Source organism: Coptis chinensis, chromosome 8 (genome assembly GCF_015680905.1).
Source record: "Coptis chinensis isolate HL-2020 chromosome 8, ASM1568090v1, whole genome shotgun sequence".
Classification (NCBI taxonomy): Eukaryota; Viridiplantae; Streptophyta; class Magnoliopsida; order Ranunculales; family Ranunculaceae; genus Coptis; species Coptis chinensis.
This window is the reverse complement of record NC_141463.1, coordinates 83,956,147-83,984,112: the sequence shown is the minus strand read 5'-3', so window position 1 is coordinate 83,984,112 and position 27,966 is coordinate 83,956,147. Positions and strand designations below refer to the sequence as shown.

Below are 27,966 nucleotides of genomic sequence, written 5' to 3'. Positions count from 1 at the left end.
TAAGCGAGCGTAAAAACATTCAAACTTAGACTGACGAAGCTAAACGTGGTAACTTTGTCAGATTTTGTCGTAGTGATAGTAACGGACGAAGCGAGCGAAAAAAGCGTTCAAACGTATGCTGACAAAGCTACACGTGGTAACTTCGTCAGATTTTGTCGTAGCGATAGTAACGAACTAAGCGAGCGTAAAAGCATTCAAACTTAGACTGACGAAGCTAAACGTGGTAACTTTGTCAGATTTTGTTATAGTGATAGTAACGAACTAAGCGAGCGTAAAAGCATTCAAACTTAGACTGGCGAAGTTAAATGTGGTAACTTCGTCAGATTTTTTCATAGTGAGAGTAACGAACTAAGCGAGCGTAAAAACGTTCAAACTTAGACTGACGAAAAGATGACTGCAAAAGTGATGTGTCTTGACCCTTCGCTTCTAACGGTGGCGGAGAGATAAGCCAATGAATCTGCATGACGTAAGTCATTTCGGGGTTTTTGAGTGATAGAGATGCTATCAAATTGTCGAGCAAGACTATGTATCAAACTAAGATAAGCCGCCATACACTCATCTCTTGCTTCAAAAGACCCACCAAACTGATTGGCAACAAGGCGAGAATCCGTGTATAACCGAGCGTCAAGCGCCCCGGTGTCAAAGCCGTTCTCAAGGCACAAATGGCGCCTCATACAAACCGTTATTTGAAGCGGCGAAGCCAAGTCACACTGATTTCCCAATTTTTTTTCTCCCCCGGGTTTAACAAAAATGCATCCAATTCCGGACCATTTACTATGGGGAGCCATCCGAGTAAACAATCCATAGGTCAATGGGATTAGGAATTGCATTTTCATGTTGGTCTTAAGCCCCAGTTATTGGGCGAGAATATCTTCCATAGATTCTTCCTGGCGCAAGAAATCGTCAATAGGAGAATCATCAATCGGAAAATTAACTATCAAAGAAGCCAGAGCATGTCGTTTTTCAGTAGTACTACTTTCAAAGACAATGCTATATGCACTAAGATAACTTTCCCATTCGGCTAATCTACTTGATTCCTGTGCATGACGAAAGATCTTACGTAAGGGATTTTCTGTATAATTTTGACCAACCTCCCCTGGAAGTATGGTTTCAATCGGCGAGCGACATGAACTAATGCAAGTGTAATTTTTTCTATCTTTGAATAACGAGACTCAGCTCCAGTTAAAGTCTTACTGATAAAAAAGACGGGTCTACCATCATCAATGAAAAGAACAACACTAATAGCTTGAGTTGTAGCTGCCAGGTATATGCCACTGGGTTGACCCGTTGAAGGACTTGTCAATATAGGAGGACTGACCAAGTATTTCTCCAGTTGTTGCAATGCCATCTCACAATCAATGTTCCAAGTTGCCGCCCCCTTTAAAGTCTGGAAGAAGGGATGACAACGATCGGAATATTTAGAAATAAATTAACGAAGAGCGGCAAGCCGACCAGTAAGTCGTTGAATTTTCTTCTTCTTTTTTGGTGATGACATATCAATAACGGCACGTATCTGATCACGATTAGCCTCAATACCTATACGAGTCATGAGGTATCCCAAAATTTTTCCAGAAGAGAGGCCAAAAGAACATTTGGTGGGATTAAGTCTCATGTTATACTCGTAAGCCTATCAAAAACAAGTTGAAGATCGAAAAGATGATCACAAGTATGCTGCGATTTAACGACTATATCATCGATATAAGCCTCCATTATTTTTCCAAGCAGATTGGAAAAAATTTTATTGACAAACTTTTGGTAGGTTGCACCGGCATTTTTCAGACCAAAAGGCATAACAGTGAAGCAGAAAATGCCTTGGTCGGTGATGAAGGCGGTGAACTCTTGGTCATCCACATTCAAAGATATCTGGTAGTACCCTGAAGAAGCATCCATGAAAGATAGGCGTTGGAAGCCCGAAGTGGCGTTCACCAGTTCGGAAATTCGTGGCAACAGATACGGATGAATCAGACAAGCTTCGTTAAGGTTCGTTAAGGTTCAGATGAACTTTATGATGAGTGGGAAGTTACATCATCAAGGGGACTTTGTGTTAAGTGGGGTGAAATCCATTTTATCCAGAAGATTTAAACAGACAGACGCCCCCGGTTGAGCCTATGTGGAAGATGACACCTGCCATTACCTCTGACAAGAGTTAGAGATTTTAGGCGGTACACACGTTCAGGTCCGACTGGAGATTGTCTTTTTCTTTGCGTGTAACCAGCCTATCTAGGTCGGTAGTTTGTCTGGGATTGTGGTCTTCCCTCTAGTTGCTTCTGTGACACATTTTTTCCCTGCCTGGTCGGACCTGTCTGGGATGGCAGTTTTTCTCAAATCTGCGAGATCGGCCTTCCCTGTCAGGTCGGTCCAGTCTAGGATGAAGGTTTCTCTTATACTTTCTTCCGTGACACCTTCTTTCCCTGTCTGGTCGGACCTATCTAGGATGGCGATTTTCCTCAAATCTGCGAGGTTGGCCTTCCCTGTCAGGTCGATCCAGTCTAGGATGAAGGTTTTCCTTATACTTTCTTGCGTGACGCCTTCTTTCGGAGGCGTTTGTACCGCCGTTTGTGGTAGCGCCGGCGGCGGTGCTGCTGCCTTTCGGAACCTAGTAACAAAAGTACGTAACTTTTCACCACGTTGTTGCTTGATGTTCAAAAGTGAGTCGACATCCTTTGGCGTCTTGCAATTGTGGCAGAAACGATTAACAAACTGATTTTCTAGTTTATTGTATTGGTGAATTGATCTTGAAGGCAACTTACTAAACCAGCGTAATGCTTCTCCCTTTAGAGTTGATGGAAAGAGCTTACACATGAGCGGATCATCTCCACCCCATAACACCAACTTATTTTTGAACGATAGAACATGCAAGCCAGGATCTCCGTCCGACTCATCATAAAGTTTAAAATCAGGTTGTTTGAAGTCGGGATAGTGGTAAGCTTCCTGAATATCGAGCGAAAACTTATCAAGTACGCCATCATTGACTGTCATGTTTTTCATTCTTATATCCCTTGACTATCTACCGTTAAGTTCTTTTGCAATCAACTCTTTCAACTGTTGTTTTGTTAGAGTTAAAGTATTGGCTAGAACAACTGGACGCCCCCGGTCGTGACCATGTGGAGAAGGACCTTCCATTATCTCTTATTGGAGTTAGAGATCTTTGGCGGTACGCACGATCAGCTCCGACCGGTGATTGTCTTTGTCTATCCCTGTAACCAGCCTGTCTAGGCCGGTAGTCACCCTTGGCCGGGTGGTCGGTATAATTATACCACTTCTCCATGTTTTGTTGTTCTTGTCTGGGATGCCTGCCTTTTCAGTCATGTCGGACATATCTCAGATGGTGGTCTTCCCTGAAATTGCTTCTCAGAGGTAAATCTTCCATTTGAGATCGGACATGTCTAGGGTAGTAGTTATCCTTGCCAATCCGATTCTCCCCATAAGTACGGGTAATAGGGTCATTACTCTTAGGCGTAATCGGGTTGATTGTGTTTGAGAAATAACACGTTCTTCGAGGGCGATGAAGTGTATCTTTAAGACGGTCCCATACACTGGAATGGCATGCGTCCCTTCGTGGTCGCCTTGATGTTGTTGAATTTGCAGCATCGTCCACCGGCCTCTGCCTCTTTGCCGCTTCCTTCTCAAGTTCCTATTTAAATTTTTGACTCGTCAGTAACTTCGCTGAACCGTATTAGGGGTGAATTGGTGCCGTTACTATCACCTTTTCCGTTAGTTGGTGTGAGAGTAATGTCCACGTCCATATCCATGTCAACCGGAAGGATCGACATGGACAGACGGCGGACCGCATGGAGGATTACTGACTTGTCGGTTTTCTTGTTGTAAGACTGTTAGGGGTGGCGGCACTTGTACTGCCTTTTGAGGTGGCAGTGGCGCTGCTACAATTGGATGTTGAGAATTGATTCTACTACTAGGAGCAACTTGATTGTTTAACGGTTCTTGCATTGGCCGATTTGAATTTCGAGGGTTGCGATTCTTGTTAGCAGGAGGAATATGTTGACTATTTGGTCTGCTTCTTGTGCTTACCATCTTGATTGTTTCACGTGATAATGAATTCTAAAATCCCCATAGACGGCGCCAATTATGTTTCGGCAGTAAACTGCTTCAACACAACGAGAGCAATGGTAAAGAACGCACTAAGAAACAGAGGAATTTGATGTTGGGGGAGATGAAACTGAACAAAAAAATGGCTGCCTACGTACCCAAGATCTATTCTCTAGGGATCAAGTTTCCACATAGTTCCTTATGAAAAATAATGTGGTATTTATATAGGTAGAGTAGAGAGTCCTTGTAGCTCAAGTAATCTTGTAGCTTGAATAATTGTGATAGACTATAACTCTCAACTGATAATTATCTCTTTGATAAGAAATGAATCTGGACATATATCAATGTACGTAAGTGGCAAGCCATGTGGCTAAGGTTCAGCCTTAGACACATGAGTTAATGGGACTGTACATTGATCCATGGTATTGCAAATTGGGCTTTAGCCCTGTTGATTAAATGAATAAAAAGAGACCCCTACTAATAGACGTTTGCCACGTAGGTGGGGGTCGAAACACTCCCCAATCTCTTCTACCTTTTCTTTCTTAGCGCGAAATGACGATAGTACTGCACAAATTCGAAAGATGACACTACAAATTATTTTAACATAATATATATGAAAGAACACTAGTGTAAGGAATAAATTGAACACAAACAACGTACAAAACTCAGATGGGAGACCCGTTATGAAGAGGAAATGAAGAAGTCAATTGTTCCCTTTAAGGCTCTAATGAATGCATCAACATCTTTTGTGTTGTAGAAGTGAAAACTAGCACACACACTTGCATTAATTCCCAAGTATCGATGGAGAGGTTGAGCGCAATGATGACCTGATCGGATAGCCACTCCATACTGAAACAAAAAAACAAAGAAGGTCAGAAACTTGCAGGTAGCTAACATGTGTTACGTGTATATATATCCATAATAAGAATGTGTTTTATCATTCACACATACACAACAAAATACCTCTAAGGAGTATATGATAGAATGATAGATACAGTAACAATATGAAGACACGAGTGCTCTCCAGTCTCCTCAAATGATATAATAGATATTTAGAGACATAACAAAAAATTGACTAAAGAGGAAGGTAACACACAATATACAAGTGTCTCTCACTAAATTTGAAAAAGTTTCACAATCTTACCTCTTGATCAAGAAAAGTTGCAATGTCTGTTGGATGTATATTCTCAACATTGAACTTGGATGTATATTCTCAACATTGAACGAACAAAGAGCAAAGCACGACTGACATGTTCTGAAGGAACAGGGCCATATATCTTGGGGCGTTGGGAATCACGCGCAAGGTTTCATGAAGATATGTAACCAACTCTATCTGCATGGACACAGAGCAAGGAGTACTTTAACAACGTTCTCTAAAGTCTCTAACCTTAAAATTATAGATAAACCTAACGATTTTTCTTTTTCTTTCCTTGTTCAATTCCAATCCCATAACTTAGAAGGATATTTAACAATAACTAAGTGCTGAAAAGACAGCCAGCTATAGCAAAGAGATGATTTGGATAATACTTTCCAATAAGCAGTTCTAAAATTAAGTAAATAATCAAAATACCAACAAGGTGACATCACTAGAAACATATAGAGATGAAAAGAGAGAGGTGGGGGGTGGGAAGGATTTGCTCACCTCATAATCATGGATCTTTTGCATGCCAATCCCGACAAATAATCAATTGCCGCTCCAAGCCCTATAACCTCCCCAATTGCGGGAGTTCCCGCCTCAACTGGTACAATTGAGCAAATAAAGATCTCGTCGAGATTGATAGTAAGATCAAACATTTTCTAGTTTCTATTTTCTTTCCTGGGATTCATTATGTATAGTCGTATATAAGTCGTAAGTAGGTGAAAGCGAGTTTTGTTACACACAAGGTTCTTACTAAGCATGTGATATTGCCAACAAAAAAAAAAGGAAAAAGGTTATGTTCTGTTATAAACAAAAGATCGATCATAAAGTCTTGATTTAGCAATTAGAGTTTCTAAGTTCTTGTTAAAACCAGTTCACTTCAGGAATTTAAGCAATCAAATAAATACAATAATATGCATACAAAGCGGACCATTTGTCCAATATGGGGTAGGCGGATGAGCAACAACGATCTGCGGGTGATTAAACCATAGACTTGGTGTCAATAACCTAACCCAAAATGAAAGACAATAGGTGTGTGAAAGCAAAAGGGAAAAAGAATAGTTAACAAGCGATTAAATGACTGGGCAAATGAACTTTCTAGACAGCGAAACCTAGGCCATATCAATCTTCTCGAGAGATATATATCGGTGCTCTTTTACAAATTAAATTATGTGACTCATCAAATAATGGGTTCTAACTTCAAACACAATTCTAGTCATTCAATTTGTAGTGCACAATTCTAGCCATTCAATTTGCAGTTTAGTGTATGTTAGGCTCCAAACAAATTCACTAACACGGAAGGAGGTCGATTCTACATAAGTGGAATGATCTAAGAATACATCGAAATCATTTAAGCCACCACTTTGAAACATAAAAAGCAAGTTACACATTGTGGTAGAACCAGTCTTAAAACTTGAATATCAGCTAAAATCTCTTACTAAGAAAACCGTTTCAGTCCAAGATTACCTAGGAAAGGAGGCATCTTGAGACAAGACCTTACTTTTGCCATATAGGAAATCCACAGTAGGCCCACACATCTGAGACATATTTTTTACTTAATTTCATGTATGGATAATCATTGGGATGAAACATAGTAACAACAATTAAAATACATGTAGAAATAGGTTTCTAAAGCCTCATTTTAGATTATACGAACCTTGTGCGATGATGCAACTATAACAAGGAAATAGGCATCTAGACTTTGCACATCAACCACCATATGTGGAACACTTTGACAAGCATCTACAAGTACTTTTGCCCCAACATTGTGAGACCAACTTGTAATATCCTTAATTGGAAGAACAGAACCTAAAAACACAAAGATAATCCATTATGGAAAAATGTTCAAACAACATATCGAACTAAGAACTTCGTCCAAATGCAACAAAGAATAGAACCAATCTCGTTCTATTCAACAAAATAATAAACACTGGAAAAAACCTAGTTATAATTACAATGTCACACAACAGATGTAAATCAACGAAGAAAATAGAGTATACAGCACAAAATAATGAATTATACATTGTCAACCTCAGTATAGCTACAAAATGTTGACCGTGACAATGATAACTCAATAAGAACGAATTAACAAAAACCTAAAGAAATCAAGGATATCAGTCACTTCGTATCCGTGACAAAGTAACTTAGTTTGTAATATACTGGTGATTCTAAAGCAGTGAATAAATTCGTGTTGGAGTTATTTAGAGTATAAGAAGAAGATGGATATAAACGACCATTTCCTCTTGGAGGTACCCCTTCACAATGGCCCCCATTTTCTGAGGTGGTTTAAGTTGCTTGTCTGGACCAATCACATTTTGTTGTCATGTGGTCAGTCTTTTCTGTGTCGACTCATTGCATACACCTAATCAACTCTTGTCTCCTAAGTCTATTCCTCTTGTAATTACCTAGAAAACTCTCGGTCTTTTCTCCTTGCACAATTTAACAGTGTGACAACTGACAACCTGAGCTCCTGAGCTTTCAATCAACTCCCATGTCACACCAAGTTATAGTGAACTACGACCCACACTGTCCTACTTTCCATTAATTTTTCAAAAGAATATTTCTGTCCAATAACCATCTTCATTCTAACCTTAGATTATTTCTTACCTTGAAAAATAACTGAAACCAACTAAACATAAGCATTCTCTCTTTGCTCTTCTATTTTAAGCCCACACACTCTTTCAGAAAGGAGACACCTTTATCCGCTACTGATTCATATTCATCACGCTCTTTTGCACTAAAGTGCGGGGAGAAATTAGTTAGAATTCATGGTGAAGATTATTTTCAGTAAAACCTCTTGCATCAACTGTGTTAAAAGGGATCTAACAAAAATGAACATAGATTATAGTGAATATAGATTCTGCAAAATGAACAAAAACAAAAATATACATGCCAAGTGACAATTCCAAACAAATGAAATCCAATAGTTAATTAAACTTTAGATTTTACACTTCAGATAAAAAAAATTTTAAAAAATAAAAAAAAACAAAAACAAAACAAAAAAAAATAGTTTCCTTTCCACCCCTTAAACTTCCGTTTCCCCTGCAGGCCTCCGACCAATCTCATTCAGCCGCCGTGCCAGTGGACCTTCAGACTCTGTCGAAGCTTCATCCGTTAGAAACTCTGAGATACCAGATCCTTCGGGAAGTGACCATTGAATATGATCGTCCAAAGATTCGATTTGAAAGAGGAATTTCATGGCAAGTCGTACTCTTTCTTCGAACTCCTCAGTTGGGCTCTCACTCAAGCTTTCGAATATAGCAATCGGTAGTTGTCTAAAAACCCAATGCAACATCTCGACAAACAATTGCTCTATAGATGTATATAGATCTTCAAGCGTTGAGGGGGTTTCAGCAAGGATGCGATCAATAATGGGATGAAGAAGAACTTGATAATTAACGTCGAGATCCGATGCATTCAATTTTGAAAGGATCTGACGAGCACGAATCAGATCCAGATGCAAACCGGATTGACGTTGACGATACTCCTCAGGGAGGAGACAACTAAAGTCGCCATATCTCCACAAATCTTTTGCGAACCGGTCCGCTGGTGGCATTAGTGTTTGGTCAATGAAGAGAATGATTTCTTGGGCTTGTCTGAATGCGTGTACTAGAGATCCAACGAGATTACCTGGTAAGGAAACTTGTGCAATTTTCACAAGGAATACCATTGGAAGAGTGAAAGGATGTTCCCTTTGAAATTCCCTTCTAAGATCAAAATCAGGGTGGTCTGGGTATTTTCGAAAGAGTTGCAGTAGATTAGTAAGTGGCTCACTGCAGCAAACCTCCCTTAATCTGATTATATCTTCCACACTTTTTCGCACAATATACTCACTAGCCAAAATTCTAACTTCATGCCCAGGGAGATAATCGCGGCGTATATCGTCTATGTACGAAGCAAATAAGTGACGCACTAGCACTATTGGGAACACCATCAACCGCGACACTATCCAGACTATTCTATCGAATAAACATGCTAAGAACTTGTATAATCTATAGACAGTCACCCCCTTTTTCAAGATTGGATAAAGAGGTGAATCATTCGAATCATTTAGGAATTCCATGCATCTAAACAATGCTATCCATCTAAAGACAATTGGGAAAGTTCCAACTATGACTGTCAGAATTTGGATGACAACTATTATTGGCACAGACCAGTCATAATCAGACATCCCAGAACAAAACTTTACCCGTTTCAAAATGAGAGATCTTAGTAAAGCTTGTATTAAGATTACTAAACACAACAGGCAGATTGTGCCAACACCAGCAGACACCATGTTTATGCTTATTGTAAATTGTGGATCATAGCAATAAAGTTTAATTGTAACATCCCTTCAATCGACTAAACATGCTAATGCTCCCTTTTCTAATAACCTTATTATAGTGACTAGTGGTGTCGCTCTTACCCTCTTTAATATCCGGATATATCTGCCAAAACATTGAGAGCAATAGCACCATAAAGCACAAGACTATGATATGTTCTATGATGAATACAACAATAACTCCAGTATGTATTTGTATAGAGATGTTTACGACTATGGATATGACGAAAATGCTCAAGGACACCAAATTTGAAAAAATATCAGCATCCCTGTTATTTCCAATAGAAGGCATGAGAAAACCCATACAGACACATATAAAGATAGTCCCACATAGTTTAGACAACTGATCCTGGGCACTCGGCATTGAGGTTGTCAGATCGACGGGGAGTTTAGTTGCTATGGAAAGAAGAGTTAGAGAAACAGAATTGAGTGCGAATAGCTTTGCGGGGTAACCATCGCTTTTAGCACTTAATTCCAGCTACGATATCACAAAGCATCAATAGCATGCACACCAAAGAAGCTGCAGCTATGTATAAACCAATAACAGGCACAGGTGAAGGGAACTTAGAAGCATTTGCAGTTCCATTGATGCAACTATGGTTTGCCATTGTTTCTCTGTTGTCTCACAGTCTGAAGGAGTGAAACATGGACCTAGCTCTCCTTTAATAATGGCAATCGGAACAAGTTTTTTTCCTTTTTCCTTTTTTTTAGATAAGCATTACTTTTATTGATGTATGAAGCAAGGTATAATTTTTTTTTTCAATATTCGAAGCAAGGTATAACATAGTGCACACTTGCACATATGAGGGAGATTCTCATACTGAAGGATACATAAGCATAACTTTTATTGATGTACTAGCCATTTGGCTTGGCCATCTTGCTGGTAAAGGGGAAAGTTACTTATAAACTGATTATTCTCGATGGTTATCAGTCCTTACAAAACTAGTTAATGGCAGAGATTGATAGAGTATGTCGCGTTAATGGCAGAGATTGATAGAGTATGCCGCGTTAATTTGGTTCACTCCCACCACTACTATGGATTCAAGAACTCGTTTAAACACGATTCATATGAATTATATTGGGTCTGCCTAAAAATATGACAACTCTTCGAGTATGTCTTAAATACTCCTCGAGCAATTTGACTTTAGCTTCTGAAGGCTAGGTGAACAACATTAACATTTTCAGCAAAAACACCTTATGGTATAACGTTATAAGAAGAATCAGCTTAAACTTACTGAAGGATTTCAAAACTTAATTATACTGAAGGATTTCATTGGATTTCATTGAAAAGTTTGTATGATTTTCCTTTCCTTCTTACATACTAAAGAATCAAACAATAACAATCAAAAGAAAAGGTCATTCTAAATTCAAGTTCTCAACAAAAGAATCAAATAATCATACAAGACCATTATTAACTCTTACACATGGTCATCATCTTGCCCTGAAAACAAATCCTTACAAAGCTCCCCATAAAAGGTACAAACCAAATTAATAAAAACAGGACACTTCAAATGCTTCCAACAATATAGAAGCTCTTCCACATCCATCATATCCCGTAACTTTCCTTCTTCCACTATCACTAAATAGTTCTCAAAACTACGACAAGCATCTTCAATTTCTTCTTCTTCTTTATTTTTATTATTATTATTTTTTGATTGAGATCAGTAACTCTTTGATGCTGGCGTGGTTCGAGCCCCAGACCTTTGGTATCATCACCCAAAGGTTTTACCGACTTTGCTAGTCGGCACTTGCAAAATGTGTGGGCAATCCTGTTTTTAAAGAGATCAGTACCTCTGGTATCATCACCCAAAGGTTTTACCAACGAAGCTAGAAGACACTTAAAAAATGTGTGGGCAAGCCTGTTTTTAAAGAGATCAGTAACTCAATAATATGTAGCGGGGTTTGAACCCATACCTCTAGTATCATCACCCAAAGATTTTACCAACTAAGCTAGAAAACACTTACTCTTCAATTTCTTCTTGACCCTTTTTTTATCATCCCATTAGCCTTCCAAGTAAGCAGGAGTTAAAGGTGATGAAAAGAGCAACTTTTCAGTCCTTCCTTCTCCCATACTTACTAGCTCCCCAATCTCTTCTACCTTTTCTTTCTTAGCGCGAAATGACGATATAGTAATTGCACAAATTCGAAGAAAGATGACACTACAAATTATTTTAACATAATATATATGAAAGAACACTAGTGTAAGGAATAAATTGAACACAAACAACAGACAAAACTCGGATGGGAGACCCGTTATGAAGAGGAAATGAAGAAGTCAATTGTTCCCTTTAAGGCTCTAATGAATGCATCAACATCTTTTGTGTTGTAGAAGTGGAGACTAGCACACACACTTGCATTAATTCCCAAGTATCGATGGAGAGGTTGAGCGCAAAGATGACCTGATCGGATAGCCACTCCATACTGAAACAAAAAAACAAAGAAGGTCAGAAACATGTGTTACGAGTATATATATCCATAATAAGAATGTGTTTTATCATTCACACATACAAAACAAAATACCTCTAAGGAGTATATGATAGAATGATAGATACAGTAACAATATGAAGACACGAGTGCTCTCCAGTCTCCTCAAATGATATAATAGATATTTAGAGACATAACAAAAAATTGACTAAAGAGGAAGGTAACACACAATATACAAGTGTCTCTCACTAAATTTGAAAAAGTTTCACAATCTTACCTCTTGATCAAGAAAAGTTGCAATGTCTGTTGGATGTATATTCTCAACATTGAGCTAACAAAGAGCAAAGACGACCGACATGTTCTGAAGGAACAGGGGCCATATATCTTGGGCGTTGGGAATCGCGGGCAAGCTTTCATGAAGATATGTAACCAACTCTATCTGCATGGACTGAGCAAGGAGTACTTTAACAACGTTCTCTAAAGTCTCTAACCTTAAAATTATAGATAAACCTAACGATTTTTCTTTTTTCTTTCCTTGTTCAATTCCAATCCCACAAACTTAGAAGGATATTTAACAATAACTAAGTGCTGAAAAGACAGCCCATTTCTACAGCAAAGAGATGATTTGACCAATACTTTCCAATTAGCAGTTCTAAAATTCGTAAATAATCAAGATACCAACAAGGTGACATCACTAGAAACATATAGAGATGAAAGAGAGAGGTGGGGGTGGGAAGGATTTGCTCACCTCATAATCATGGATCTTTTGCATGCCAATCCCGACAAATAATCAATTGCCGCTCCAAGCCCTATAACCTCCCCAATTGCAGGAGTTCCAGCCTCAAATCTGGTACAATTGAGCAAATAAAGATCCACGTCAGAGATTGATAGTAAGATCAAACATTTTCTAGTTTTTATTTTCTTTCTTGGGATTCATTATGTATAGTCGTATATAAGTCGTAAGTAGGTGAAAGCGAGTTTTGTTACACACAAGGTTCTTACTAAGCATGTGATATTGCCAACAAAAAAAGGAAAAAGGTTATGTTCCTGTTATAAACAAAAGATCAGATAATAAAGTCTTGATTTAGCAATTAGAGTTTCTAAGTTCTTTGTTAAAACCAATTTCACTTCAGGAATTTAAGCAATCAAATAAATACTAATATGCATACAAACAGGACCATTTGTCCAATATGGGGTAGGCAGATGAGCAACAACAGTCTGCGGTGATTAAACCATAGACTTGGTGTCAATAACCTAACCCAAAATGAAAGACAATAGGTGTGTGAAAGCAAAAGGGAAAAAGAATAGTTAACAAGCGATTAAATGACCAGGCAAATGAACTTTCTAGACAGAAACCTAGGCCATATCAATCTTCTCAGAGATATATATCAGTGCTCTTTTACAAATTAAATTATGTGACTCATCAAATAATGGGTTCTAACTTCAAACACAATTCTAGTCATTCAATTTGTAGTGCACAATTCTAGCCGTTCAATTTGTAGTTTAGTGTATGTTAGGCTCCAAACAAATTCACTAACCTGGAAGGAGGTCATTCTGCATAAGTGGAATGATCTAAGAATACATCAGAAATCATTTCGCCACCACCTGAAACATAAAAAAGCAAGTTACACATTGTGGTAGAACCAGTCTTAAAACTTGAATATCAGCTAAAATCTCTTACTAAGAAAACCGTTTCAGTCCAAGATTACCTAGGAAAGGAGGCATGCGAGACAAGACCTTACTTTTGCCATATAGGAATCCAGCGCCTGTAGGCCCACACATCTGAGACATATTTATTACTTAATTTCATGTATGGATAATCATTGGGATGAAACATAGTAACAACAATTAAAATACATGTAGAAATAGGTTTCAAAAGCCTCATTTTAGATTATACGAACCTTGTGCGATGATGCAACAAGGAAATCGGCATCTAGACTTTGCACATCAACCATCATATGTGGAACACTTTGACAAGCATCTACAAGTACTTTTGCCCCAACATTGTGAGACCAACTTGTAATATCCTTAATTGGAAGAACAGAACCTAAAAATACAAAGATAATCCATTATGGAAAAATGTTCAAACAACATATCGAACTAAGAACTTCTGTCAAATGCAACAAAGAATAGAACCAGTCCTGTTCTATTCAACAAAATAATAAACACTGGAAAAAACCTAGTTATAATTACAATGTCACACAACAGATGTAAATCAACGAAGAAAATAGAGTATACATTGTCAACCTCAGTATAGCTACAAAATGTTGACCGTGACAATGATAACTCAATAAGAACGAATTAACAAAAACCAAAAGAAATCAAGGATATCAGTCACTTCGTATCCGTGACAAAGTAACTTAGTTTGTAATATACTGGTGATTCTAAAGCAGTGAATAAATTCGTGTTGGAGTTATTTAGAGTACTAGAAATGGAACCGACAATGAATCCCTGCTGGGAGAACAGAATACAAAATAAGTACCATCGTGAACAAAATGAACTTCTGGTGATCAATAACTACTTAAAGATAGGACTTAAAAATATTCGGTAGAGTAAAACCTGTCTATCTGGTTGGTAATATATGGCAATTATTATATCTCGAACATCTACCCAATCTACGACTCGGCTTTCTGAAACTACCCAAATTCGAACTTTCCCGTCGATAGAGCCACTAAGAAAGTAGCCATCATTAACAGAGTTGAATTGAATGCACGTCACTGTAAACAAAAGCACCCTACATTAGAAGCAAGTCAGATTTGAGCTTATTGATACAGATTATATTAGCCTTAGGTTTATTCCAAAAAGCATTATTAAACAATTTCAATGGAAGTCTGACGTACTGAAGTCGGGATAGTATTTTCCTAAACAAAAGATGAAGAATAACTTTTGTTTGGGTTTTGGAAAAAGGTGTGATGGGTTTTAGATAGTGTAACCGCGGAGGTAGTGTATTCATCTTTTTTTTTTCTCATTTTTTTTTTCTCATTAGTGTTTAGAATACGTGGGGGTTTTTGAATTGAGGCGGATAAGAGACAACGTAGTTTGAGGAGAAAAGTTAGGTTTTCGGTAGAATTTGTGTAAGGTTTATTTAATTTGTTATTTATTTATTTTTTTAATTTGAGGAGTCCATAGAAAATTATGAATAGATAAGGGAGATTTAAAAAAATCTGGGGAGGTGTCACTAATTATTATTCTATCCGATTTTTTATGAGCTAATCATATTGATTGAGGTGCAAAATAGAGCGATATGGTGAGGAGAGAGAATGTGCGCGAGCTTTTATATATATATATATATATAGATAAGAAGAAGATGGATATAAACGACCATTTCCTCTTGGAGGTAACCCCTTCAAAACGGCCCCCATTTTCTGAGGTGGTTTAAGTTGCCTGTCTGGACCAATCACATTTTGTTGTCCCGTGGTGGAGTCTTTTTACGTATCGACTCATTACATACACCTAATCAACTCTTGTCCCCTAAGTCTATTCCTCTTGTAATTACCTAGAAAACTCGCGTCTTTTCTCCTTGCCGCGGTTTAACGATTGTGACAACCCGAGCTTTCAATCAACTCCCATGCCACACCAAGTTATAGTGAACTCGACCCACACTGTCCTACTTTCCATTAATTTTTCAAAAGAATATTTCTGTCCAATAACCATCTTCATTCTAACCTTAGATTATCACTTACCTTGAAAAATAACTGAAACCAACTAAACATAAGCATTCTCTCTTCGCTCTTCTATTTTAAGCCCACACACTCTCTTCGAGAAAGGGTCATGTGAACATCTATGAAGGGTGAACATACCCATCAACTCATCAAGCCATCACACCGGGGTAGAATAAAAGCTTTATGAGAGAGACATAGATTATAGTGAATATAGATTCTTCAAAATGAACAAAACAAAAATATACATGCCAAGTGACAATTCCAAACAAATGAAATCCAATAGTTAATTAAACTTTAGATTTTTACACTAAAAAAAAAAAAAAAAAAAAACCCCCTTACGAGCTTATGTCTCGTTTCCACCCCTTACCCTGCAGGCCTCCGAACAATCTCATTCAACCGTGCCAGTGGACCTCTAAACTCTGTGAAAGCTCCTCCGTCCGTTTCTGTTAGAAACTTTGAGATACCAAATCCTTGGGAAAGTGACCATTGAATATGATCGTCCAAAGATTCGATTTGAAAGAGGAATTTCATGGCAAGTCGTACTCTTTCTTGGAACTCCTCAGTTGGGCTCTCACTCAAGCTTTTGAATATAACAATCGGTAGTTGTCTAAAAACCCAATGCAACATCTCCACAAACAATTTCTCTATAGATGTATATAGATCTTCAAGTGTTGAGGGGGTTTGAGCAAGGATGTGATTAAGAACGCCATTAAAAAGGGTGCGATCAATAATCCTTTCCGGTGATTCCTTCAATTTTAAAAGGATTTCACGAGCACGATTCAGATCCAGATGCACACCGGATTGACGTTGACGATACTCCTCAGGGAGGAGACCACTAAAGTCGCCATCTCTGCACAAATCTTTTGTATATGAAAACAATTCTTTTGCATATGGTATCATTAGTGTTTGGTCAATGAAGAGAATGATTTGTTGGGCTTGTCTGAATGCGAGTACTAGAGATCCAACAAGATTACCTAGTAAGGAAACTTGTGCAATTTTCACGAGGGCTACAATTGGAAGAGTGAAAGGATATTCCAATCGAGTGAAAGGAAGAGATTCCAATCGAAATTCCCTTCTAAGATCAAAATCAGGGCGGTCTGGGTATTTTCGAAAGAGTTGCAATAGATTAGTAAGTGGCTCACTACAGCAAACCTCCCTTAATCTCATTATATCATCCACACTTTTTCGCACAATATACGAACTAGCCACAATTTCTATTTCAAATTCATGCCAATACCGGAGAGAATAAAAAATTCCAACTTCAGGCCGATAGAGATTATACACGCCTATATCGTCTATGTACAAACCAAATAAGTAACGCACTCGCTCTATTGGGAACACTATCAACCCCGACACTATCATGACCATTCTATTGAATAAAGATGCACACAACTTGTATAATCTATAGAGAGTCACCCCCTTTTTGAAGGTTCGATAATAAGGTCCATAAAATTGGATATTATCAAAGTTCGATTTGAATTCCATGCGACTAAACAATGCTAGCCATCTAAAGACAACTGGGAAAGTTCCAACTATGACAGTCAGAATCTGGGTGACAACTATTATTGGCATCGACCAGTCATAATCAGACATCCCAGAACAAAACTTCACCCGCTTCAAAATGAGAGATCTTATTAAAGCTTGTATTAAGATGACTAAACACAACAGGCAGATTATTGCCAACACCGCAGACGCGGGGTTTGTGCTTATTGTAAGTTGTGGATCATAGCAATAAGCGCACAGATAGCATCCTTTCAATCGACTTAACATGCTACCGCTCCCTTCTCTAACAAACTTATTATAGCGACTAGTGGTGGAGCTATTTTCCTCTTTAATGGACGGATAAATCTGCCAGAACATTGAGAGCAATAGCACCATAAAGCACAAGACTATGATCCATTATGGAAAAATGTTCAAACAACATATCGAACTAAGAACTTCTGTCAAATGCAACAAAGAATAGAACCAGTCCTGTTCTATTCAACAAAATAATAAACACTGGAAAAATCCTAGTTATAATTACAATGTCACCACAACGGATGTAAATCAACGAAGAAAATAGAGTATAAAGCACAAAATAATGAATTATACATTGTCAACCTCGGTACAGCTATAAAATGTTGACCATGACAATGATAACTTCGACAAGAATGAATTAACAAAACCAAAAGAAATCGGGGATATCGGTCGCCAGTATCCGTGGCAAAGTAACTTAGTTTGTAATATCTTTGGTGATTCTAAAGCAGTGAATAAATTCGTCTTTGGAGTTATTTAGAGTATAAGAAGAAGATGGATATAAAGCGACCATTTCCTCTTGGAGGTAACCCCTTCAAAAGCGTCCCCATTTTCTGAGAGGTGGTTTAATTTGTTTGTGCGGACCAATCACATTTTGTGTCCCCGTGTGGAGTCTTTTCTCAGGTCGACTCATTGCATACACCTAATCAACTCTTGTCCCCTAAGTCTATTCCTCTTGTAATTACCTAGAAAACTCTCGTCTTTTCTCCTTGCACGGTTTAACATTGTGACAACTGAGCTCGAGCTTTCAATCAACTCTCATGCCACACCAAGTTATAGTGAACTACGACCCACTTAATCGTCCTACTTTCCATTAATTTTTCAAAAGAATATTTCTGTCCAATAACCATCTTCATACTAACCTTAGATTATCACTTACCTTGAAAAATAACTGAAACCAACTAAACATAAGCATTCTCTCTTCGCTCTTCTATTTTAAGCCCACACACTCTTTCAGAAAGGGTCATGTGAACATCTATGAAGGGTGAACATACCCATCAAGCCATCACACCAGGTAGAATAAAAGCTTTAACCGAGACAAGACATGAGAAAGGAGAACAGAAAAGTTTAAATAAGAAAAAGAACACACCTACCAAGAGTGTTGGAGAAATGATGAGTGACCACAAGTTTCGTCTTCTCTGACGACATTTCTTTCAACTTATCGATATCGGGAACTTCTTCTTACGTTAAACTAACAAATTTGAGTGTCGCACGGTCTTTTGAGCCACAATTTGAAAAGGAACTATGACACTGTGATGTTGTTCGCAATCGTAAGTATGATCTGCATGAAAGCAAAAGAAGATTTTAAAGGAGACAAAGCAAAGTGCCCCAAGGCTGAAATGCTTGGGTAACCGATTGAAAAAGAGACAACCAAGTACAAGGATTTACCTCATCCCCCTGGTCTTAAATTCAATAGGTCCCAAGAGTAGGCTACAAGATTCATAGCCTCTGTCGCATTTCGTGAAAAAATAATCTCAGTAGACTTTGATGCATTAATGAAACGAGCCACCTTTATCCTCGTTGATTCATATTCATCAGCGGCTCTTGCACTAAAGTGCAGGGAGAAATTAGTTAGAATTCATGATGAAGATTATTTTCAGTAAAACCTCTTGCATCAACTGTGTTAAAAGGGATCTAACAAAAATGAACATAGATTATAGTGAATATAGATTCTTCAAAATGAACAAAAACATAAATATACATGCCAAGTGACAATTCCAAACAAATGAAATCCAATAGTTAATTAAACATTAGATTTTACACTTCAGATAAAAAAAAAATTTAGAAACCCTTACAGCTTATGTCTCGTTTCCACCCCTTACCCCTGCAGGCCTCCGAAAAATCTCATTGAGCCGTGCCAGTGGACCTTCAAACCTTGTCGAAACTTCATCCGTTAGAAACTTTGAGATACCAGATCCTTGGGGAAGTGACCATTGAATATGATCGTCCAAAGATTCGATTTGAAAGAGGAATTTCATGGCAAGTCGTACTCTTTCTTCGAACTCCTCAGTTGGGCTCTCACTCAAGCTTTTGAATATAGCAATCGGTAGTTGTCTAAAAACCCAATGCAACATCTCCACAAACAATTTCTCTATAGATTTATATAGATCTTCAAGCGTTGAGGGGGTTTCAGCAAGGATGCGATCAATAATGTCACCACGAAGAAACCCAGCAAACATATAATAATCGAGATCCGGTGATTCCTTCAATTTAAAAAGGATCTGACGAGCACGATTCAGATCCAGATGCAAACCGGATTGACGTTGACGATACTCCTCAGGGAGGAGACCACTAAAGTCGCCATCTCTGCACAAATCTTTTGCATATGAAAACAAATATTTTGCGAACGGATCCGTTGTTGGTGGCATTAGTGTTTGGTCGATGAAGAGAATGATTTGTTGGGCTTGTCTGAATGCGAGTACTAGAGATCCAACAAGATTACCTGGTAAGGAAACTTGTGCAATTTTCACAAGGACTACCATTGGAAGAGTGAAAGGATGTTCCATTGGAAATTCCCTTGTAAGAGTTGCAGTAGATTAGTAAGTGGCTCACTACAGCAAACCTCCCTTAATCTGATTATATCATCCACACTTTTACGCACAATATACTCACTGGCCTTAATTTCAACTTCAGGCCGATGGAGATAATAGAAGCCTGTATCGTTTATGTACGAACCAAATAACTGACGCACTAGGGCTATTGGGAACACCATCAACAACGACACTATCATGACTATTCTATTGAATAAAGATGCACACAATTTGTATAATCTATAGACAGTCACCCCCTTTTTCAAGAAGGTTCGATTATGAGGTGTTCCCCATAGAATTGACCTTGACGATAGTAATCTATTGGGGAAGAATTCCATGCGACTAAACAATGCTAGCCATCTAAAGACAATTGGGAAAGTTCCAACTATGACAGTCAGAATCTGGGTGACAACTACTATTGGCATCGACCAGTCATAATCAGACATCCCAGAACAAAACTTCACCCGTTTCAAAATGAGAGATATTAGTAAAGCTTGTATTAAGATGACTAAACACAACAGGCAGATATTGCCAACACCCGTGAGACACCATGTTTATGCTTATTGTAAATTGTGGATCATAGCAATAAAGTTTACGAGGTAACATCCCTTCAATCGACTAAACATGCTAATGCTCCCTTTTCTAATAACCTTATTATAGTGATTAGTGGTGTCGCTCTTACCCCCTTTAATATCCGGATATATCTGCCAAAACATTGAGAGCAATAGCACCATAAAGCACAAGACTATGATATGTTCTATGATGAACAGAACAATAACTCCAGTATGTATTTGTATACAGATGTTTACGACTATGGATATGACGAAAATGCTCAATGACATCAAATTTGAAAAAATATCAGCATTCCTGTTATTTCCAAAAGAAGGCATGAGAAAAGCCATACAGACACATATAAAGGTAGTACCACAAAGTTTAGAAAACTGATCCTGGGCACTCGGTATTGCGGTTGTCAGATCGACGGGGAGTTTAGTTGCTATGGAAAGAAGAGTTATAGAAACAGAATTGAGTGTGAATAGCTTGCAGGGGAGTTGAGGCATGCCAGACAAGGCCTTACTTTTGTCATATAGGAATCCAACGCCTGTAGGCCCACACATCTGAGACATGTTTATTACTTAATTTCATGTATGGATAATCATTGGGATGAAACATCACATTTAAAATACATGTAGAAATAGGTTTCAAAAGCCTAATTTTAGATTATACGAACCTTGTGCGATGATGCAACAAGGAAATCGGCATCTAGACTTTGCACATCAACCACCATATGTGGAACACTTTGACAAGCATCTACAAGTACTTTTGCCCCAACATTGTGAGACCAACTTGTAATATCCTTAATTGGAAGAACGAGAACCTAAAACACAAAGATAATCCATTATGGAAAAATGTTCAAACAACATATCGAACTAAGAACTTTTGTCAAATGCAACAAAGAATAGAACCCGTCTGTTCTATTCAACAAAATAATAAACACTGGAAAAATCCTAGTTATAATTACAATGTCACACAACGGATGTAAATCAACGAAGAAAATAGAGTATACAAAGACAAAATAATGAATTATACATTGTCAACCTCAGTATAGCTATAAAATGTTGACCATGACAATGATAACTCGACAAGAATGAATTAACAAAAACCAAAAGAATGAATTAGCATGGGAGGCCTTGAACTTGCCTTAGTGAAAGACGACCGGATTTAATTGGACGATCAGTAGACTTCAATTAATGTCCTTGAACTGTCAGCCGTTTGTATAAACCTAGACAATCATCTTCACGCAGTACTTTCTCGAATACTGTTGGTTCTCACGCTTGTGTTCATTTTGGCCTTGAACACTTCTTGGTTTCAGATAGTGCTTTTGAGACATTTGCCTTTAAAATTATCATAGAAGCGGTCCCACTTCGCACTAACATAGGAGATTTCTATAAAGAGTATCCTGCAATACTCCACTTGGATAACATAACTTTCCAAGATATAGTAAATCATTAAAAGCTTGACTTATCCTGGGTCTCGCGGCAGATATACACTGTCTTATATAGGAATGGGTTAGAGTATAATATTAGTCTCCAGTGCTTAACTGAGTCACAAACATAATTCAGTTGGCCCTTTGAACCTAGATCTTGGGATCTCCAGTCAACTAGGTTGGTTTTTCCATTATGAGGACTCTTGGTTGATTATCTCAAAGGTTTTAAGCCTATTCCCCTTGATAATCGTTCTACTTGCTCTCTTGTTAAACATTTTGTAAGCGGATCTGCAATGTTATCTTTTGACCTTACATAGTCGATTGAGATAACTCCATTTGAAAGCAATTGTCTAACGGTGTTATGTCTACGACGTATGTGTCGAGACTTCCCGTTATACATGCTACTTTGTGCTCTACCAATAGCAGATTGGCTGTCACAGTGTATACACACTGCTGGCACAAGTTTAGCCCAATTTGGAATATCCTCTAAGAAATTTCGAAGCCACTCAGCTTCTTCTCCAGTCTTGTCCAACGTTATGAATTCTGATTCCATAGTGGACCTTGCTATTCACGTTTGCTTTGAGGATTTTCAAGAAATTTATGCATCTCTCCTAGAGTAAAACACCACATTTGATGTCTTTTGAGTAATGCTTCAACAAATTTCCAATTTTGAATTGATTAATTCAAGGAGATACATAATCCCCCATATTTTTCCAATTTCTCATGACAAAGTCAATAAATTGGAAACCATTTAGATATATGTTTTTCAAGTGAAACGTCTTGTTAAAAAATATCACGTATCATTCATATAGTGTCTAAACACGTCTAAGACCTCAATTTGCTTACAAGTATGTTGACATTCACAAGATTGAATAGCCAACCATTTAGTACTTCTGTTGGTTATTGGTTATGTTCACAAAGAGTCACAAAAACTCCAAGTTTTGAACCTTATCTTACCAACAGGTCGGTGTCTTATTAGAATTATCTTGGTTCCGCTTTCCAAGTGTTTGCCTTTTCAAACAGTCACACATTTCCATCAAGTTCACTTTAATTCCACCCATGTTCAATGAACCATCTTTGTTTAAACCCAAACCATATGGCGCCAAGACTATTACAAAGACCATGGTGGTTATTTAAGTTATTGGACGGACGTCCATTAAATTGGATACAAACTAGTGTGCTTCAAGCACTTCATCGACGCAACTCGACTTTCCATTCAATCAGTACGTGAACCATTCCCTTCTTTCACATCTCTTCAACCGGATTGAAGGAATTTCGAAGGTCACCTTAGCGTTCACTACTAAAGAACTGCCAAAATATATAATTTCTGAGTGTGTAATTAACTAGAAATACATACCTGTCCCAGTGCATGGAAGCATCATAGTGAGGAACTATGGCAAGAAAATGTTTGCCACATATCAATCTTTTGACCACCGCTTCTCAACGACGCGTTAACAAAACCCATTTCAAGATTGTCAGTGCATTTACATAAGTATAACCAAAATTAATTCAACAAAAATAATTCAAGGCAAGAACTCTGTCTTAAGTTGTTAGGAATATACAACTTAATTACTCTTTACCAATTACCAAACTATACAAACCTTTTATTTGGTAAATGTCTTGTACTTCTTAATTGAAGCCGAGCCTAGTGTAGATACACTATGTCTTTAAGACAGATTTTCCCCCTCACGGTGCTTGAAGGTTGATGGGAAACTGTCTCCCGAGATAGAACGGATTTCCTTCTATAGAAAGCTAGCACTTTAATTCTATAGAATCAGCGAACACAACATAATATTTGACTAAGAACGGAGGGAGAAGAGAAATATCAGAACTCTGTGTGATCTGGTGTGTCTTTCTCTCCAAATTCATCCAGTATTTATAGGTGAGTGGTGCATCTTCGAAACAACACAGTGACTCTTGGAAAAAAGTAAGCAATTCTTTGAAAAGTCACATGTTTCGAAAGGACACACCATTTCGGCATATAATACTGTTTCGAACCAGTGCCTATTTCGAAAAGTTACACCTTTTCGGCATGATGCACTGTTTCGAACCAATGCACATTTCGGAAAGGTCTCACCTTTTCGGCATAATGCACTGTTTCGAACCAGTGCACCATTTCGAAAATGTTTTTCTCACTTACTTACTGTTTCAAGGGAAACCCATTTCATCTCAAGTGGGGTAACTTGGGAGACAAATAACTCATTCATATCTCAATAGATTTGTACAAATCTATTTTTCTAACAGAAGCTACTGAGGGGTCTTATAGAAATGTGTTTTTTAAATTTGAATAATTGTATCATTTCTTTCCAAGGTTTGAGAAGCTTTGCTTTAAAGACAACTAATGACTTTGTTTTCATGTTTGAATGATTGAGGGAGAGCTAGTGTTGTTAGGTTGAAGGAACAAAGGGAGGTGACTTCTGTTGGTTTAGTGACTTCATTCACTTTGTTTGGCATGTCTTTGAGACTTCAGATTGTTTTGAGATCAACAAAGATAGTCATGAGACGTTTGATAAGATGGTTTGTTAGAGAGAAATAACTTTGTTAGAAAAGATGGTAGATTAGTTTTCTTCAACCAAGAAAGCTATATATTTGCTTTATGTGATGTTCGCAATCGTAAGTATGATGATGCATGAAAGCAAAAGAAGATTTTAAAGGAGACAAGCAAAGTTCCATAAGATGAAATGCTTGGGTAACCCCAGTGAAAAATAGAGAACCAAGTACAAGGATTTACTTCATCCCCGGTCTTAAATTCAATAGGCCCCAAGAGTAGGCTACAAGATTCATAGCCTCTATCGCATTTCTTGTAAAACAATCTCAAAAACTCGATGCATTAATGAAACGAACCACCTTTATCCTCGCTGATTCATATTCATCAGTGGCTCTTGCACTAAAGTGCAGGGAGAAATTAGTTAGAATTCATGATGAAGATTATTTTAAAAGGGATCTAACAAAAATGAACATAGATTATAGTGAATATAGATTCTTCAAAATGAACAAAAACAAAAATATAGATGCCAAGTGACAATTCCAAATTTGAAAAAGTTTCACAATCTTACCTCTTGATCATGAAAAGTTGCAATGTCTGTTGGATGTATATTCTCAACATTGAACGAACAAAGAGCAGCACGACTAACATGTTCTGAAGGAACAGGGCCATATATGCGGACGTTGGGAATCACACACAAGCTTTCATGTAGATATGTAGCCAACTCTATCTGCATGGACACAGAGCAAGGAGTACTTTAACAACGTTCTCTAAAGTGTCTAACCTTAAAATTATAGATAAACCTAACGATTTTTCTTTTTCTTTCCTTGTTCAATTCCAATCCCACAACTTAGAAGGATATTTAACAATAACTAAGTCTTTGAAAAAGACAGACCCAGCTATAGCAAAGAGATGATTTGGCCAATACTTTCCAATTAGCAGGTTCTAAAATAAGTAAATAATCAAGATACCAACAAGGTGACATCACTAGAAACATATAGAGATGAAAGAGAGAGGAGGGGTGGGAAGGATTTGCTCACCTCATAATCATGGATCTTTTGCATGCCAATCCACGACAAATAATCAATTGCGGCTCCAAGCCCTATAACCTCCCCAATTGCGGGGAGTTCCAACCTCAAATCTGGTACAATTGAGTAAGATCAAACATTTTCTAGTTTCTATTTTTTCTTTCCTGGGATTCATTACTAAGCTAGCTAGCTAATATCTAAATTACTTGAAACTAGATTGTCACTTTTTTTTATAGTTATTAGTCAAAAAACCTGTTTAAGTTCTAGTGAATGAGGACCTTTTCAAAATGAAGGTCTTATATACTAATTTATTATGTAAACCTTATAATTTGTTTCATTTCAAAAAAAAAAAAAAAGGAAAAGGAAAAAAAAATGAGTTGTATAGGACCGCCAACCATGTTATTACATGCATTAGATTTATGTTACATCATCGATTTCATCTTGTTCCGGATAAAACAAAACTACGAAATTTTAAATTGTATATCATAAGGTTTTGTTAGATTTTCAAACTTTGTAGAAAATAAATACTCGTTTTAGGGTAATAGAGAACAAGAAACTAGCGGATAAAGGGAAAGAATAGTTAAATTCTGGAAGTGTGTCTTCAAAGTAGTAGAACGATAGACAAGCGTGTGATATTGCCAACAAAAAGGAAAAAGGTTATGTTCTTGTTATAAACAAAAGATCGGATCATAAAGTCTTGATTTAGCAATTCTTGTTTCTAAGTTTGTTAAAACCGGATCACTTCGTGAATTCAAGCAATCAAATAAATACTGAGGAATATCCATACAAAGCGGACCATTTGTCCAATATGGGGTAGGCGGATGAGCAACAACAGTTGCAGGTGATTAAACCATAGACTTGGTGTCAATAACCTAACCCAAAATGAAAGACAATAGGTGTGTGAAAGCAAAAGGGAAAAAGAATAGTTAACAAGCGATTAAATGACTGGCAAATGAACTTTCTAGACGAAACCTAGGCCATATCAATCTTCGAGAGAGATATATATCGGTGCTCTTTTACAAATTAAATTATGTGACTCATCAAATAATGGGTTCTAACTTCAAACACAATTCTAGTCATTCAATTTGTAGTGCACAATTCTAGCCGTTCAATTTGTAGTTTAGTGTATGTTAGGCTCCAAACAAATTCACTAACCGGAAGGAGGTCGATTCGCATAAGTGGAATGATCTAAGAATACATCGAAATCATTTCGCCACCACCGAAAACATAAAAAGCAAGTTACACATTGTGGTAGAACCAGTCTTAAAACTTGAATATCAGCTAAAATCTCTTACTAAGAAAACCGTTTCAGTCCAAGATTACCTAGGAAAGGAGGCATGCGAGACAAGACCTTACTTTTGCCATATAGGAATCCAAATACAGTAGGCCCACACATCTGAGACATATTTATTACTTAATTTCATGTATGGATAATCATTGGGATGAAACATAGTAACAACAATTAAAATACATGTAGAAATAGGTTTCAAAAGCCTCATTTTAGATTATACTTAACCTCAATGCGATGATGCAACAAGGAAATCGGCATCTAGACTTTGCACATCAACCATCATATGTGGAACACTTTGACAAGCATCTACAAGTACTTTTGCCCCAACATTGTGAGACCAACTTGTAATATCCTTAATTGGAAGAACAGAACTAAAAAAAACACAAAGATAATCCATTATGGAAAAATGTTCAAACAACATATCGAACTAAGAACTTCATCCAAATGCAACAAAAGAATAGAACCCGGTCTGTTTCTATTCAACAAAATAATAAACACTGGAAAAAACCTAGTTATAATTACAATGTCACACAACGGATGTAAATCAACGAAGAAAATAGAGTATACATTGTCAACCTCAGTATAGCTACAAAATGTTGACAGTGACAATGATAACTCAATAAGAACGAATTAACAAAAACCAAAAGAAATCAAGGATATCAGTCACTTCGTATCCGTGACAAAGTAACTTAGTTTGTAATATACTGGTGATTCTAAAGCAGTGAATAAATTCGTGTTGGAGTTATTTAGAGTATAAGAAGAAGATGGATATAAACGACCATTTCCTCTTGGAGGTAACCCCTTCAAAACGGCCCCATTTTCTCGAGGTGGTTTAAGTTGCTTGTCGGACCAATCACATTTTGTTGTCCCTGTGGTCAGCCTTTTTATGTGTCGACTCATTACATACACCTAATCAACTCTTGTCCCCTAAGTCTATTCCTCTTGTAATTACCTAGAAAACTCTCGTCTTTTTCTCCTTGCGCGGTTTAATGGTGTGACAACCTGAGCTTTCATTCAACTCCCATGCCACACCAAGTTATAGTGAACTACTTAACCCATTAATCGTCCTACTTTCCATTAATTTTTCAAAAGAATATTTCTGTCCAATAACCATCTTCATTCTAAGCTTAGATTATTTCTTACCTTGAAAAATAACTGAAACCAACTAAACATAAGCATTCTCTCTTTGCTCTTCTATTTTAAGCCCACACACTCTTTCAGAAAGGAGACACCTTTATCCGTGCTGATTCATATTCATCAG

The 27,966-nt window shown here is 37.5% G+C and overlaps 1 long non-coding RNA gene and 2 pseudogenes across 2 annotated transcripts; all 3 read right to left on the bottom strand.

The window, feature by feature from the left end:
* Positions 1–10,851: 10,851 nt before the first annotated feature.
* On the bottom strand, positions 10,852–11,610 carry LOC147483638 (uncharacterized). The gene is made up of 2 exons (XR_015205850.1): positions 11,472–11,610; positions 10,852–11,365 (listed from the first exon to the last, which is right to left on the bottom strand). It is a non-coding gene; the product is annotated as an uncharacterized LOC147483638 (long non-coding RNA).
* A 125-nt stretch (positions 11,611–11,735) lies between these two features.
* On the bottom strand, positions 11,736–27,111 carry LOC147483636 (cysteine desulfurase 1, chloroplastic-like; annotated as a pseudogene). The gene is made up of 6 exons (XR_015205849.1): positions 26,931–27,111; positions 26,741–26,827; positions 26,570–26,637; positions 25,427–25,527; positions 24,958–25,116; positions 11,736–11,927 (listed from the first exon to the last, which is right to left on the bottom strand). The product of XR_015205849.1 is annotated as a cysteine desulfurase 1, chloroplastic-like (transcript).
* On the bottom strand, positions 12,196–19,893 carry LOC147483637 (cysteine desulfurase 1, chloroplastic-like; annotated as a pseudogene).
* Positions 27,112–27,966: the final 855 nt, after the last annotated feature.